This window comes from Heterodontus francisci, unplaced genomic scaffold, assembly GCF_036365525.1.
Source record: "Heterodontus francisci isolate sHetFra1 unplaced genomic scaffold, sHetFra1.hap1 HAP1_SCAFFOLD_92, whole genome shotgun sequence".
NCBI classification, from domain to species: domain Eukaryota; kingdom Metazoa; phylum Chordata; class Chondrichthyes; order Heterodontiformes; family Heterodontidae; genus Heterodontus; species Heterodontus francisci.
Window position 1 is genome coordinate 745,479 of NW_027141473.1, and position 18,562 is coordinate 764,040.

The following is an 18,562-nucleotide window of genomic DNA, read 5'->3' on the forward strand; positions in this document are numbered from 1 at the left end:
CCTGGAGGGAAATACTGAGCTGTCAAAAATTTAAACACAAGGCCTGGAGGAAATACTGAACTGTCACAAATTTAAACACAGGGCCTGGAGGAAATACTGAACTGTCACAAATTTAAGCACAGGGCCTGGCGGAAATACTGAACTGTCACAAATTTAAACACAGGGGCTGGAGGAAATACTGAACTGTCACAAATTTAAACAAAAGGCCTGGAGGGAAATACTGAACTGTCACAACTTTAAACACAGGGGCTGGAGGAAATACTGAACTGTCACAAATTTAAACACAAGGCCTGGAGGAAATACTGAACTGTCACAAATTTAAACACAAGGCCTGGAGGAAATACTGAACTGTCACAAATTTAAGCACAAGGCCTGGAGGAAATACTGAACTGTCACAAATTTAAACACAAGGCCTGGAGGAAATACTGAACTGTCACAAATTTAAACACAAGGCCTGGAGGAAATACTGAACGGTCACAAATTTAAACAAATGGCCTGGAGGAAATACTGAACTGTCACAAATTTAAACACAGGGCCTTGAGGAAATACTGAACTGTCACAAATTTAAGCACAAGGCCTGGAGGAAATACTGAACTGTCACAAATTTAAGCACAGGGCCTGGAGGAAATAGTGAACTGTCACAAATTTAAACACTAGGCCTGGAGGAAATACTGAACGGTCACAAATTTAAACACAAGGCCTGGAGGAAATACTGAACTGTCACAAATTTAAACACAAGGCCTGGAGGAAATACTGAACTGTCACAAATTTAAACACAAGGCCTGGAGGGAATACTGAACTGTCACAAATTTAAACACAGGGCCTGGAGGAAATACTGAGCTGTCACAAATTTAAACACAAGGCCTGGAGGAAATACTGTACTGTCACAAATTTAAACACAGGGCCTGGAGGAAATACTGATCTGTCACAAATTTAAACACAAGGCCTGGAGGAAATACTGAACTGTCACAAATTTAAACACAAGGCCTGGAGGAAATACTGAACTGTCACAAATTTAAGCACAGGGCCTGGAGGAAATAGTGAACTGTCACAAATTTAAACACAAGGCCTGGAGGAAATACTGAGCTGTCACAAATTTAAACACAAGGCCTGGAGGAAATACTGAACTGTCACAAATTTAAACACAGGGCCTGGAGGGAAATACTGAACTGTCACAACTTTAAACACAGGGCCTGGAGGAAATACTGAACTGTCACAAATTTAAACACAAGGCCTGGAGGAAATACTGAGCTGTCACAAATTTAAACACAAGGCCTGGAGGAAATACTGAGCTGTCACAAATTTAAACACAAGGCCTGGAGGAAATACTGAGCTGTCACAAATTTAAACACAGGGGCTGGAGGAAATACTGAGCTGTCACAAATTTAAACACAAGGCCTGGAGGAAATACTGAGCTGTCACAAATTTAAACACAAGGCCTGGAGGAAATACTGAACTGTCACAAATTTAAACACAAGGCCTGGAGGAAATACTGAACTGTCACAAATTTAAACACAGGGCCTGGAGGAAATACTGAACTGTCACAAATTTAAACACAGGGGCTGGAGGAAATACTGAACTGTCACAACTTTAAACACAGGGCCTGGAGGAAATACTGAGCAGTCACAAATTTAAACACAAGGCCTGGAGGAAATACTGAGCTGTCACAAATTTAAACACAAGGCCTGGAGGAAATACTGAACTGTCACAAATTTAAACACAAGGCCTGGAGGAAATACTGAACTGTCACAAATTTAAACACAGGGCCTGGAGGAAATACTGAACTGTCACAAATTTAAACACAGGGGCTGGAGGAAATACTGAACTGTCACAACTTTAAACACAGGGCCTGGAGGAAATACTGAACTGTCACAAATTTAAACACATGGCCTGGAGGGAATACTGAACTGTCACAAATTTAAACACAAGGCCTGGAGAAAATGCTGAACTGTCACAAATTTAAACACAAGGCCTGGAGGAAATACTGAACTGTCACAAATTTAAACACAAGGCCTGGAGGAAATACTGAACTGTCACAAATTTAAACACAAGGCCTGGAGGAAATACTGAACTGTCACAAATTTCAACACAAGGCCTGGAGAAAATGCTGAACTGTCACAAATTTAAACGCAAGGCCTGGAGGAAATACTGAACTGTCACAAATTTAAACACAGGGTCTGGAGGAAATACTGAGCTGTCACAAATTTAAACACAAGGCCTGGAGGGAAATGCTGAGCTGTCACAAATTTAAACACAAGGCCTGGAGGAAATACTGAACTGTCACAAATTTAAACACAGGGGCTGGAGGAAATACTGAACTGTCACAAATTTAAACACAAGGCCTGGAGGAAATACTGAACTGTCACAAATTTAAACACAAGGCCTGGAGGTAATACTGAACTGTCACAAATTTAAACACAAGGCATGGAGGAAATACTGAACTGTCACAACTTTAAACACAGGGCCTGGAGGAAATACTGAACTGTCACAAATTTAAACACAGGGGCTGGAGGAAATACTGAACTGTCACAAATTTAAACACAAGGCCTGGAGGAAATACTGAACTGTCACTAATTTAAACACAAGGCCTGGAGGAAATACTGAACTGTCACAAATTTAAACACAGGGCCTGGAGGAAATACTGAACTGTCACAAATTTAAACACAGGGGCTGGAGGAAATACTGAACTGTCACAAATTTAAACACAGGGGCTGGAGGAAATACTGAACTGTCACAAATTTAAACACAAGGCCTGGAGGAAATACTGAACTGTCACAAATTTAAACACAAGGCCTGGAGGAAATACTGAACTGTCACAAATTTAAACACAAGGCCTGGAGGAAATACTGAACTGTCACAAATTTAAACACATGGCCTGGAGGAAATACTGAACTGTCACAAATTTAAACACAGGGGCTGGAGGAAATACTGAACTGTCACAAATTTAAACACAGTTCCTGGAGGAAATACTGAACTGTCACAAATTTAAACACAAGGCCTGGAGGAAATACTGAACTGTCACAACTTTAAACACAGGGCCTGGAGGAAATACTGAACTGTCACAAATTTAAACACAGGGGCTGGAGGAAATACTGAACTGTCACAAATTTAAACACAAGGCCTGGAGGAAATACTGAACTGTCACAAATTTAAACACAGGGGCTGGAGGAAATACTGAACTGTCACAAATTTAAACACAAGGCCTGGAGGAAATACTGAACTGTCACAAATTTAAACACAAGGCCTGGAGGAAATACTGAACTGTCACAAATTTAAGCACAGGGCCTGGAGGGAAATACTGAACTGTCACAACTTTAAACACAAGGCCTGGAGGGAAATACTGAACTGTCACAACTTTAAAAACAGGGCCTGGAGGAAATACTGAACTGTCACAAATTTAAACACAGGGGCTGGAGGAAATACTGAACTGTCACAAATTTAAACACATGGCCTGGAGGAAATACTGAACTGTCACAAATTTAAACACAAGGCCTGGAGGAAATACTGAACTGTCAGAAATTTAAACACAGGGGCTGGAGGAAATACTGAACTGTCACAAATTTAAACACAAGGCCTGGAGGAAATACTGAACTGTCAGAAATTTAAACACAGGGGCTGGAGGAAATACTGAACTGTCACAAATTTAAACACAGGGCCTGGAGGAAATACTGAACTGTCACAAATTTAAACACAAGGCCTGGAGGAAATACTGAACTGTCAGAAATTTAAACACAGGGGCTGGAGGAAATACTGAACTGTCACAAATTTAAACACAAGGCCTGGAGGAAATACTGAACTGTCACAAATTTAAGCACAAGGCCTGGAGGAAATACTGAACTGTCACAAATTTAAGCACAGGGCCTGGAGGGAAATACTGAACTGACACAACTTTAAACACAGGGCCTGGAGGAAATACTGAACTGTCACAAATTTAAACACAGGGGCTGGAGGAAATACTGAACTGTCACAAATTTAAACACAAGGCCTGGAGGGAAATACTGAACTGTCACAACTTTAAACACAGGGGCTGGAGGAAATACTGAACTGTCACAAATTTAAACACAAGGCCTGGAGGAAATACTGAACTGTCACAAATTTAAACACAGGGCCTGGAGGAAATACTGAACTGTCACAAATTTAAACACAAGGCCTGGAGGAAATACTGAACTGTCACAAATTTAAATACAGGGCCTGGAGGAAATACTGAACTGTCACAAATTTAAACACAAGGCCTGGAGGGAATACTGAACTGTCACAAATTTAAACACAGGGCCTGGAGGAAATACTGAACTGTCACAAATTTAAACACAAGGCCTGGAGGAAATACTGAACTGTCACAAATTTAAACACAGGGGCTGGAGGAAATACTGAACTGTCACAAATTTAAACACAGGGGCTGGAGGAAATACTGAACTGTCACAAATTTAAACACAAGGCCTGGAGGAAATACTGAACTGTCACAAATTTAAACACAAGGCCTGGAAGAAATACTGAACTGTCACAAATTTAAACACAAGGCCTGGAGGAAATACTGAACTGTCACAAATTTAAACACAGGGCCTGGAGGAAATACTGAACTGTCACAAATTTAAACACAGGGGCTGGAGGAAATACTGAACTGTCACAACTTTAAACACAGGGCCTGGAGGAAATACTGAACTGTCACAAATTTAAACACAAGGCCTGGAGAAAATGCTGAACTGTCACAAATTTAAACACAAGGCCTGGAGGAAACAGTGAACTGTCACAAATTTAAACACAGGGCCTGGAGGAAATACTGAACTGTCACAAATTTAAACACAAGGCCTGGAGGAAATACTGAACTGTCACAAATTTAAACACAAGGCCTGGAGGAAATACTGAACTGTCACAAATTTAAACACAGGGTCTGGAGGAAATACTGAACTGTCACAAATTTAAACACAAGGCCTGGAGGAAATACTGAACTGTCACAAATTTAAACACAAGGCCTGGAGAAAATGCTGAACTGTCACAAATTTAAACGCAAGGCCTGGAGGAAATACTGAACTGTCACAAATTTAAACACAGGGTCTGGAGGAAATACTGAGCTGTCACAAATTTAAACACAAGGCCTGGAGGGAAAGGCTAAGCTGTCACAAATTTAAACACAAGGCCTGGAGGAAATACTGAACTGTCACAAATTTAAACACAGGGGCTGGAGGAAATACTGAACTGTCACAAATTTAAACACAAGGCCTGGAGGAAATACTGAACTGTCACAAATTTAAACACAAGGCCTGGAGGTAATACTGAACTGTCACAAATTTAAACACAAGGCCTGGAGGAAATACTGAACTGTCACAACTTTAAACACAGGGCCTGGAGGAAATACTGAACTGTCACAAATTTAAACACAGGGCCTGGAGGAAATACTGAACTGTCACAAATTTAAACACAAGGCCTGGAGGAAATACTGAACTGTCACAAATTTAAACACAAGGCCTGGAGGAAATACTGAACTGTCACAAATTTAAACACAGGGGCTGGAGGAAATACTGAACTGTCACAAATTTAAACACAGGGGCTGGAGGAAATACTGAACTGTCACAAATTTAAACACAAGGCCTGGAGGAAATACTGAACTGTCACAAATTTAAACACAGGGGCTGGAGGAAATACTGAACTGTCACAAATTTAAACACAGGGGCTGGAGGAAATACTGAACTGTCACAAATTTAAACACAAGGCCTGGAGGAAATACTGAACTGTCACAAATTTAAACACAGGGGCTGGAGGAAATACTGAACTGTCACAAATTTAAACACATGGCCTGGAGGAAATACTGAACTGTCACAAATTTAAACACAGGGGCTGGAGGAAATACTGAACTGTCACAAATTTAAACACAGTTCCTGGAGGAAATACTGAACTGTCACAAATTTAAACACAAGGCCTGGAGGAAATACTGAACTGTCACAACTTTAAACACAGGGCCTGGAGGAAATACTGAACTGTCACAAATTTAAACACAGGGGCTGGAGGAAATACTGAACTGTCACAAATTTAAACACAAGGCCTGGAGGAAATACTGAACTGTCACAAATTTAAACACAGGGGCTGGAGGAAATACTGAACTGTCACAAATTTAAACACAAGGCCTGGAGGGAAATACTGAACTGTCACAACTTTAAACACAGGGCCTGGAGGGAAATACTGAACTGTCACAAATTTAAACACAAGGCCTGGAGGAAATACTGAACTGTCACAAATTTAAACACAAGGCCTGGAGGAAATACTGAACTGTCACAAATTTAAACACAAGGCCTGGAGGGAAATACTGAACTGTCACAACTTTAAACACAGGGCCTGGAGGAAATACTGAACTGTCACAAATTTAAACACAGGGCCTGGAGGGAATACTGAACGGTCACAAATTTAAACACTGGGGCTGGAGGAAATACTGAACTGTCACAAATTTAAACACAAGGCCTGGAGAAAATACTGAACTGTCACAAATTTAAACTCAAGGCCTGGAGGAAATACTGAACTGTCACAAATTTAAACACAGGGCCTGGAGGAAATACTGAACTGTCACAAATTTAAACACAGGTGCTGGAGGAAATACTGAACTGTCACAACTTTAAACACAGGGCCTGGAGGAAATACTGAACTGTCACAAATTTAAACACAGGGCCTGGAGGAAATACTGAACTGTCACAAATTTAAACACAGGGGCTGGAGGAAATACTGAGCTGTCGCAAATTTAAACACAAGGCCTGGAGGAAATACTGAACTGTCACAACTTTAAACACAGGGCCTGGAGGAAATACTGAACTGTCACAAATTTAAACACAGGGGCTGGAGGAAATACTGAACTGTCACAAATTTAAACACAAGGCCTGGAGGAAATACTGAACTGTCACAAATTTAAACAAAGGGCCTGGAGGAAATACTGAGCTGTCGCAAATTTAAACACAAGGCCTGGAGGAAATACTGAACTGTCACAAATTTAAACACAAGGCCTGGAGGAAATACTGAACTGTCACAAATTTAAACAAAGGGCCTGGAGGAAATACTGAGCTGTCGCAAATTTAAACACAAGGCCTGGAGGAAATACTGAACTGTCACAAATTTAAGCACAAGGCCTGGAGGAAATACTGAACTGTCACAAATTTAAACACAAGGCCTTGAGGGAAATACTGAACTGTCACAACTTTAAACAAAGGGCCTGGAGGAAATACTGAACTGTCACAAATTTAAGCACAGGGCCTGGAGGGAAATACTGAACTGTCACAACTTTAAACACAGGGCCTGGAGGAAATACTGAACTGTCACAAATTTAAACACAGGGGCTGGAGGAAATACTGAACTGTCACAAATTTAAACACAAGGCCTGGAGGAAATACTGAACTGTCACAAATTTAAACACAGGGCCTGGAGGGAAATACTGAACTGTCACAAATTTAAACACAAGGCCTGGAGGAAATACTGAACTGTCACAACTTTAAACACAAGGCCTGGAGAAAATACTGAACTGTCACAAATTTAAACACAAGGCCTGGAGGAAATACTGAACTGTCACAAATTTAAACACAAGGCCTGGAGGAAATACTGAGCTGTCACAAATTTAAACACAAGGCCTGGAGGAAATACTGAACTGTCACAAATTTAAACACAAGGCCTGGAGGAAATACTGAACTGTCACAAATTTAAACACAAGGCCTGGAGGAAATACTGAACTGTCACAAATTTAAACACAAGGCCTGGAGGAAATACTGAACTGTCACAAATTTAAACACAGGTGCTGGAGGAAATACTGAACTGTCACAAATTTAAACACAAGGCCTGGAGGAAATACTGAGCTGTCACAAATTTAAACACAGGGCCTGGAGGAAATACTGAACTGTCACAAATTTAAACACAAGGCCTGGAGGAAATACTGAACTGTCACAAATTTAAACACAGGGTCTGGGAGGGAAATACTGAACTGTCACAAATTTAAACACAAGGCCTGGAGGAAATACTGAGATGTCGCAAATTTAAACACAAGGCCTGGAGGAAATACTGAACTGTCACAAATTTAAACACAGGGTCTGGAGGAAATACTGAGCTGTCGCAAATTTAAACACAAGGCCTGGAGGAAATACTGAACTGTCACAAATTTAAACACAAGGCCTGGAGGAAATACTGAACTGTCACAAATTTAAACAAAGGGCCTGGAGGAAATACTGAGCTGTCGCAAATTTAATCACAAGGCCTGGAGGAAATACTGAACTGTCACAAATTTAAGCACAAGGCCTGGAGGAAATACTGAACTGTCACAAATTTAAACACAAGGCCTGGAGGAAATACTGAACTGTCACAAATTTAAGCACAGGGCCTGGAGGGAAATACTGAACTGTCACAACTTTAAACACAGGGCCTGGAGGAAATACTGAACTATCACAAATTTAAGCACAGGGCCTGGAGGGAAATACTGAACTGTCACAACTTTAAACACAGGGCCTGGAGGAAATACTGAACTGTCACAAATTTAAACACAGGGGCTGGAGGAAATACTGAACTGTCACAAATTTAAACACAAGGCCTGGAGGAAATATTGAACTGTCACAAATTTAAACACAGGGCCTGGAGGGAAATACTGAACTGTCACAAATTTAAACACAAGGCCTGGAGGAAATACTGAACTGTCACAACTTTAAATACAAGGCCTGGAGAAAATACTGAACTGTCACAAATTTAAACACAAGGCCTGGAGGAAATACTGAACTGTCACAAATTTAAACACAAGGCCTGGAGGAAATACTGAACTGTCACAAATTTAAACACAAGGCCTGGAGGAAATACTGAACTGTCACAAATTTAAACACAAGGCCTGGAGGAAATACTGAACTGTCACAAATTTAAACACAAGGCCTGGAGGAAATACTGAACTGTCACAAATTTAAACACAGGGCCTGGAGGAAATACTGAACTGTCACAAATTTAAACACAGGGCCTGGAGGAATTACTGAACTGTCACAAATTTATACACAAGGCCTGGAGGAAATACTGAACTGTCACAAATTTAAACACAAGGCCTGGAGGAAATGCTGAACTGTCACAAATTTAAACACAAGGCCTGGAGGAAATACTGAACTATCACAACTTTAAACACAAGGCCTGGAGGAAATACTGAACTGTCACAAATTTAAACACAGGGCCTGGAGGAAATACTGAACTGTCACAAATTTAAACACAAGGCCTGGAGGAAATACTGAACTGTCACAAATTTAAACACAAGGCCTGGAGGAAATACTGAACTGTCACAAATTTAAACACAAGGCCTGGAGGAATTACTGAACTGTCACAAATTTAAACACAAGGCCTGGAGGAATTACTGAACTGTCACAAATTTAAACACAGGGCCTGGAGGAAATACTGAACTGTCACAAATTTAAACACAGGGCCTGGAGGAAATACTGAACTGTCACAAATTTAAACAAAGGGCCTGGAGGAAATACTGAACTGTCACAAATTTAAACACAAGGCCTGGAGGAAATACTGAACTGTCACAACTTTAAACAAAGGGCCTGGAGGAAATACTGAGCTGTCGCAAATTTAAACACAGGGCCTGGAGGAAATACTGAACTGTCACAAATTTAAACACAGGGGCTGGAGGAAATACTGAACTGTCACAAATTTAAACACAAGGCCTGGAGGAAATACTGAACTGTCACAAATTTAAGCACAGGGCCCGGAAGAAATACTGAACTGTCACAAATTTAAACACAAGGCCTGGAGGAAATACTGAACTGTCACAAATTTAAGCACAAGGCCTGGAGGAAATACTGAACTGTCACAAATTTAAACACAGGGCCTGGAGGGAAATACTGAACTGTCACAACTTTAAACACAGGGCCTGGAGGAAATGCTGAACTGTCACAAATTTAAGCACAAGGCCTGGAGGAAATACTGAACTGTCACAAATTTAAACACAAGGCCCGGAGGAAATACTGAACTGTCACAAATTTAAACACAAGGCCTGGAGGAAATACTGAACTGTCACAAATTTAAGCACAAGGCCTGGAGGAAATACTGAACTGTCACAAATTTAAACACAGGGCCTGGAGGGAAATACTGAACTGTCACAACTTTAAACACAGGGCCTGGAGGAAATACTGAACAGTCACAAATTTAAGCACAGGGCCTGGAGGAAATACTGAACTGTCACAAATTTAAACACGGGGCCTGGAGGGAAATACTGAACTGTCACAAATTTAAGCACAGGGCCTGGAGGAAATACTGAACTGTCACAAATTTAAACACAGGGCCTGGAGGAAATACTGAACTGTCACAACTTTAAACACAGGGGCTGGAGGAAATACTGAACTGTCACAAATTTAAGCACAAGGCCTGGAGGAAATACTGAACTGTCACAAATTTAAACACAAGGCCTGGAGGAAATACTGAACTGTCACAAATTTAAACACAGGGCCTGGAGGAAATACTGAACTGTCACAACTTTAAACACAGGGGCTGGAGGAAATACTGAACTGTCACAAATTTAAGCACAAGACCTGGAGGAAATACTGAACTGTCACAAATTTAAACACAAGGCCTGGAGGAAATACTGAACTGTCACAAATTTAAGCACAAGGCCTGGAGTAAATACTGAACTGTCACAAATTTAAACACAGGGCCTGGAGGGAAATACTGAACTGTCACAACTTTAAACACAGGGCCTGGAGGAAATACTGAACTGTCACAAATTTAAACACAGGGCCTGGAGGAAATACTGAACTGTCACAAATTTAAGCACAAGGCATGGAGGAAATACTGAACTGTCACAAATTTAAACACAGGGCCTGGATGGAAATACTGAACTGTCACAAATTTAAACACAGGGCCTGGAGGAAATACTGAACTGTCACAAATTTAAACACAGGGCATGGAGGAAATACTGAACTGTCACAAATTTAAACACAGGGCCTGGAGGGAAATACTGAACTGTCACAAATTTAAACACAGGGCCTGGAGGAAATACTGAACTGTCACAAATTTAAACACAGGGCCTGGAGGGAAATACTGAACTGTCACAAATTTAAACACAGGGCCTGGAGGAATTACTGAACTGTCACAAATTTAAACACAGGGCCTGGAGGAATTACTGAACTGTCACAAATTTAAACACAGGGCCTGGAGGAAATACTGAACTGTCACAAATTTAAACACAGGGCCTGGAGGAAATACTGAACTGTCACAAATTTAAACAAAGGGCCTGGAGGAAATACTGAACTGTCACAAATTTAAACACAAGGCCTGGAGGAAATACTGAACTGTCACAACTTTAAACAAAGGGCCTGGAGGAAATACTGAGCTGTCGCAAATTTAAACACAAGGCCTGGAGGAAATACTGAACTGTCACAAATTTAAACACAGGGGCTGGAGGAAATACTGAACTGTCACAAATTTAAACACAAGGCCTGGAGGAAATACTGAACTGTCACAAATTTAAGCACAGGGCCCGGAGGAAATACTGAACTGTCACAAATTTAAACACAAGGCCTGGAGGAAATACTGAACTGTCACAAATTTAAGCACAAGGCCTGGAGGAAATACTGAACTGTCACAAATTTAAACACAGGGCCTGGAGGGAAATACTGAACTGTCACAACTTTAAACACAGGGCCTGGAGGAAATGCTGAACTGTCACAAATTTAAGCACAAGGCCTGGAGGAAATACTGAACTGTCACAAATTTAAACACAAGGCCCGGAGGAAATACTGAACTGTCACAAATTTAAACACAAGGCCTGGAGGAAATACTGAACTGTCACAAATTTAAGCACAAGGCCTGGAGGAAATACTGAACTGTCACAAATTTAAACACAGGGCCTGGAGGGAAATACTGAACTGTCACAACTTTAAACACAGGGCCTGGAGGAAATACTGAACTGTCACAAATTTAAGCACAGGGCCTGGAGGAAATACTGAACTGTCACAAATTTAAACACAGGGCCTGGAGGGAAATACTGAACTGTCACAAATTTAAACACAGGGCCTGGAGGAAATACTGAACTGTCACAACTTTAAACACAGGGGCTGGAGGAAATACTGAACTGTCACAAATTTAAGCACAAGGCCTGGAGGAAATACTGAACTGTCACAAATTTAAACACAAGGCCTGGAGGAAATACTGAACTGTCACAAATTTAAACACAGGGCCTGGAGGAAATACTGAACTGTCACAACTTTAAACACAGGGGCTGGAGGAAATACTGAACTGTCACAAATTTAAGCACAAGACCTGGAGGAAATACTGAACTGTCACAAATTTAAACACAAGGCCTGGAGGAAATACTGAACTGTCACAAATTTAAGCACAAGGCCTGGAGGAAATACTGAACTGTCACAAATTTAAACACAGGGCCTGGAGGGAAATACTGAACTGTCACAACTTTAAACACAGGGCCTGGAGGAAATACTGAACTGTCACAAATTTAAACACAGGGCCTGGAGGAAATACTGAACTGTCACAAATTTAAGCACAAGGCATGGAGGAAATACTGAACTGTCACAAATTTAAACACAGGGCCTGGAGGGAAATACTGAACTGTCACAAATTTAAACACAGGGCCTGGAGGAAATACTGAACTGTCACAAATTTAAACACAGGGACTGGAGGGAAATACTGAACTGTCACAACTTTAAACACAGGGCCTGGAGGAAATACTGAACTGTCACAAATTTAAACACAGGGCCTGGAGGAAATACTGAACTGTCACAAATTTAAACACAGGGCCTGGAGGAAATACTGAACTGTCACAACTTTAAACACAGGGCCTGGAGGAAATACTGAACTGTCACAAATTTAAACACAGGGCCTGGAGGAAATACTGAACTGTCACAAATTTAAACACAGGGCCTGGAGGAAATACTGAACTGTCACAAATTTAAACACAGGGCCTGGAGGAAATACTGAACTGTCACAAATTTAAACACAAGGCCTGGAGGAAATACTGAACTGTCACAAATTTAAACACAGGGGCTGGAGGAAATACTGAACTGTCACAAATTTAAACACAAGGCCTGGAGGAAATACTGAACTGTCACAAATTTAAACACAAGGCCTGGAGGAAATACTGAACTGTCACTAATTTAAACACAGGGGCTGGAGGAAATACTGAACTGTCACAAATTTAAACACAAGGCCTGGAGGAAATACTGAACTGTCACAACTTTAAACACAGGGCCTGGAGGAAATACTGAACTGTCACAAATTTAAACACAGGGGCTGGAGGAAATACTGAACTGTCACAAATTTAAACACAAGGCCTGGAGGAAATACTGAACTGTCACTAATTTAAACACAAGGCCTGGAGGAAATACTGAACTGTCACAAATTTAAACACAAGGCCTGGAGGAAATACTGAACTGTCACTAATTTAAACACAAGGCCTGGAGGAAATACTGAACTGTCACAAATTTAAACACAGGGCCTGGAGGGAAATACTGAACTGTCACAACTTTAAACACAGGGCCTGGAGGAAATACTGAACTGTCACAACTTTAAACACAGGGGCTGGAGGAAATACTGAACTGTCACAAATTTAAACACAGGGGCTGGAGGAAATACTGAACTGTCACAAATTTAAACACAGGGCCTGGAGGGAAATACTGAACTGTCACAACTTTAAACACAGGGCCTGGAGGAAATACTGAACTGTCACAAATTTAAACACAGGGCCTGGAGGAAATACTGAACTGTCACAAATTTAAACACAGGGTCTGGAGGAAATACTGAACTGTCACAAATTTAAACACAGGTGCTGGAGGGAAATACTGAACTGTCACAAATTTAAACACAGGGCCTGGAGGAAATACTGAACTGTCACAAATTTAAACACAGGGCCTGGAGGAAATACTGAACTGTCACAAATTTAAACACAGGGCCTGGAGGAAATACTGAACTGTCACAAATTTATACACAGGGCCTGGAGGGAATACTGAACTGTCACAAATTTAAACACAGGGCCTGGAGGAAATACTGAACTGTCACAAATTTAAACACAGGGCCTGGAGGAAATACTGAACTGTCACAACTTTAAACACAGGGCCTGGAGGAAATACTGAACTGTCACAAATTTAAACACAAGGCCTGGAGGAAATACTGAACTGTCACAAATTTAAACACAAGGCCTGGAGGAAATACTGAACTGTCACAAATTTAAACACAGGGCCTGGAGGAAATACTGAACTGTCACAAATTTAAACACAGGGCCTGGAGGAAATACTGAACTGTCACAAATTTAAACACAGGGGCAGGAGGAAATACTGAACTGTCACAACTTTAAACACAGGGGCTGGAGGAAATACTGAACTGTCACAAATTTAAGCACAAGACCTGGAGGAAATACTGAACTGTCACAAATTTAAACACAAGGCCTGGAGGAAATACTGAACTGTCACAAATTTAAGCACAAGGCCTGGAGGAAATACTGAACTGTCACAAATTTAAACACAGGGCCTGGAGGGAAATACTGACTGTCACAACTTTAAACACAGGGCCTGGAGGAAATACTGAACTGTCACAATTTTAAACACAGGGGCTGGAGGAAATACTGAACTGTCACAAATTTAAACACAGGGGCTGGAGGAAATACTGAACTGTCACAAATTTAAACATAGGGCCTGGAGGGAAATACTGAACTGTCACAACTTTAAACACAGGGCCTGGAGGAAATACTGAACTGTCACAAATTTAAACACAGGGCCTGGAGGAAATACTGAACTGTCACAAATTTAAACACAGGGCATGGAGGAAATACTGAACTGTCACAAATTTAAACACAGGGCCTGGAGGGAAATACTGAACTGTCACAAATTTAAACACAGGGCCTGGAGGAAATACTGAACTGTCACAAATTTAAACACAGGGCCTGGAGGGAAATACTGAACTGTCACAACTTTAAACACAGGGCCTGGAGGAAATACTGAACTGTCACAAATTTAAACACAGGGCCTGGAGGAAATACTGAACTGTCACAAATTTAAACACAGGGCATGGAGGAAATACTGAACTGTCACAAATTTAAACACAGGGCCTGGAGGGAAATACTGAACTGTCACAAATTTAAACACAGGGCCTGGAGGAAATACTGAACTGTCACAAATTTAAACACAGGGCCTGGAGGGAAATACTGAACTGTCACAACTTTAAACACAGGGCCTGGAGGAAATACTGAACTGTCACAAATTTAAACACAGGGCCTGGAGGAAATACTGAACTGTCACAAATTTAAACACAGGGCCTGGAGGAAATACTGAACTGTCACAAATTTAAACACAGGGCCTGGAGGGAAATACTGAACTGTCACAACTTTAAACACAGGGCCTGGAGGAAATACTGAACTGTCACAAATTTAAACACAGGGCCTGGAGGAAATACTGAACTGTCACAAATTTAAACACAGGGGCAGGAGGAAATACTGAACTGTCACAAATTTAAACACAGGGCCTGGAGGGAAATACTGAACTGTCACAACTTTAAACACAGGGCCTGGAGGAAATACTGAACTGTCACAAATTTAAACACAGGGGCTGGAGGAAATACTGAACTGTCACAAATTTAAACACAAGGCCTGGAGGAAATACTGAACTGTCACTAATTTAAACACAGGGGCTGGAGGAAATACTGAACTGTCACAAATTTAAACACAAGTCCTGGAGGAAATACTGAACTGTCACAACTTTAAACACAGGGCCTGGAGGAAATACTGAACTGTCACAAATTTAAACACAGGGGCTGGAGGAAATACTGAACTGTCACAAATTTAAACACAAGGCCTGGAGGAAATACTGAACTGTCACTAATTTAAACACAAGGCCTGGAGGAAATACTGAACTGTCACAAATTTAAACACAAGGCCTGGAGGAAATACTGAACTGTCACTAATTTAAACACAAGGCCTGGAGGAAATACTGAACTGTCACAAATTTAAACACAAGGCCTGGAGGAAATACTGAACTGTCACTAATTTAAACACAGGGGCTGGAGGAAATACTGAACTGTCACAAATTTAAACACAAGGCCTGGAGGAAATACTGAACTGTCACTAATTTAAACACAAGGCCTGGAGGAAATACTGAACTGTCACAAATTTAAACACAAGGCCTGGAGGAAATACTGAACTGTCACTAATTTAAACACAAGGCCTGGAGGAAATACTGAACTGTCACAAATTTAAACACAGGGCCTGGAGGGAAATACTGAACTGTCACAAATTTAAACACAGGGCCTGGAGGAAATACTGAACTGTCACAACTTTAAACACAGGGGCTGGAGGAAATACTGAACTGTCACAAATTTAAGCACAAGGCCTGGAGGAAATACTGAACTGTCACAAATTTAAACACAAGGCCTGGAGGAAATACTGAACTGTCACAAATTTAAACACAAGGCCTGGAGGAAATACTGAACTGTCACAAATTTAAACACAGGGCCTGGAGGAAATACTGAACTGTCACAACTTTAAACACTGGGGCTGGAGGAAATACTGAACTGTCACAAATTTAAGCACAAGGCCTGGAGGAAATACTGAACTGTCACAAATTTAAACACAAGGCCTGGAGGAAATACTGAACTGTCACAAATTTAAGCACAAGGCCTGGAGGAAATACTGAACTGTCACAAATTTAAACACAAGGCCTGGAGGAAATACTGAACTGTCACAAATTTAAACACAAGGCCTGGAGGAAATACTGAACTGTCACAAATTTAAACACAGGGCCTGGAGGAAATACTGAACTGTCACAACTTTAAACACAGGGGCTGGAGGAAATACTGAACTGTCACAAATTTAAGCACAAGGCCTGGAGGAAATACTGAACTGTCACAAATTTAAACACAAGGCCTGGAGGAAATACTGAACTGTCACAAATTTAAGCACAAGGCCTGGAGGAAATACTGAACTGTCACAACTTTAAACACAGGGCCTGGAGGAAATACTGAACTGTCACAAATTTAAACACAGGGCCTGGAGGAAATACTGAACTGTCACAAATTTAAACACAGGGTCTGGAGGAAATACTGAACTGTCACAAATTTAAACACAGGTGCTGGAGGGAAATACTGAACTGTCACAAATTTAAACACAGGGCCTGGAGGAAATACTGAACTGTCACAAATTTAAACACAAGGCCTGGAGGAAATACTGAACTGTCACAAATTTAAACACAAGGCCTGGAGGAAATACTGAACTGTCACAAATTTAAACACAGGGCCTGGAGGAAATACTGAACTGTCACAACTTTAAACACAGGTGCTGGAGGGAAATACTGAACTGTCACAAATTTAAACACAGGGCCTGGAGGAAATACTGAACTGTCACAAATTTAAACACAGGGCCTGGAGGAAATACTGAACTGTCACAAATTTAAACACAGGGCCTGGAGGAAATACTGAACTGTCACAAATTTATACACAGGGCCTGGAGGGAATACTGAACTGTCACAAATTTAAACACAGGGCCTGGAGGAAATACTGAACTGTCACAAATTTAAACACAGGGCCTGGAGGAAATACTGAACTGTCACAACTTTAAACACAGGGCCTGGAGGAAATACTGAACTGTCACAAATTTAAACACAGGGCCTGGAGGAAATACTGAACTGTCACAAATTTAAACACAGGGCCTGGAGGAAATACTGAACTGTCACAAATTTAAACACAGGGGCAGGAGGAAATACTGAACTGTCACAACTTTAAACACAGGGGCTGGAGGAAATACTGAACTGTCACAAATTTAAGCACAAGACCTGGAGGAAATACTGAACTGTCACAAATTTAAACACAAGGCCTGGAGGAAATACTGAACTGTCACAAATTTAAGCACAAGGCCTGGAGGAAATACTGAACTGTCACAAATTTAAACACAGGGCCTGGAGGGAAATACTGAACTGTCACAACTTTAAACACAGGGCCTGGAGGAAATACTGAACTGTCACAATTTTAAACACAGGGGCTGGAGGAAATACTGAACTGTCACAAATTTAAACACAGGGGCTGGAGGAAATACTGAACTGTCACAAATTTAAACATAGGGCCTGGAGGGAAATACTGAACTGTCACAACTTTAAACACAGGGCCTGGAGGAAATACTGAACTGTCACAAATTTAAACGCAGGGCCTGGAGGAAATACTGAACTGTCACAAATTTAAACACAGGGCATGGAGGAAATACTGAACTGTCACAAATTTAAACACAGGGCCTGGAGGGAAATACTGAACTGTCACAAATTTAAACACAGGGCCTGGAGGAAATACTGAACTGTCACAAATTTAAACACAGGGCCTGGAGGGAAATACTGAACTGTCACAACTTTAAACACAGGGCCTGGAGGAAATACTGAACTGTCACAAATTTAAACACAGGGCCTGGAGGAAATACTGAACTGTCACAAATTTAAACACAGGGCCTGGAGGAAATACTGAACTGTCACAAATTTAAACACAGGGCCTGGAGGGAAATACTGAACTGTCACAACTTTAAACACAGGGCCTGGAGGAAATACTGAACTGTCACAAATTTAAACACAGGGCCTGGAGGAAATACTGAACT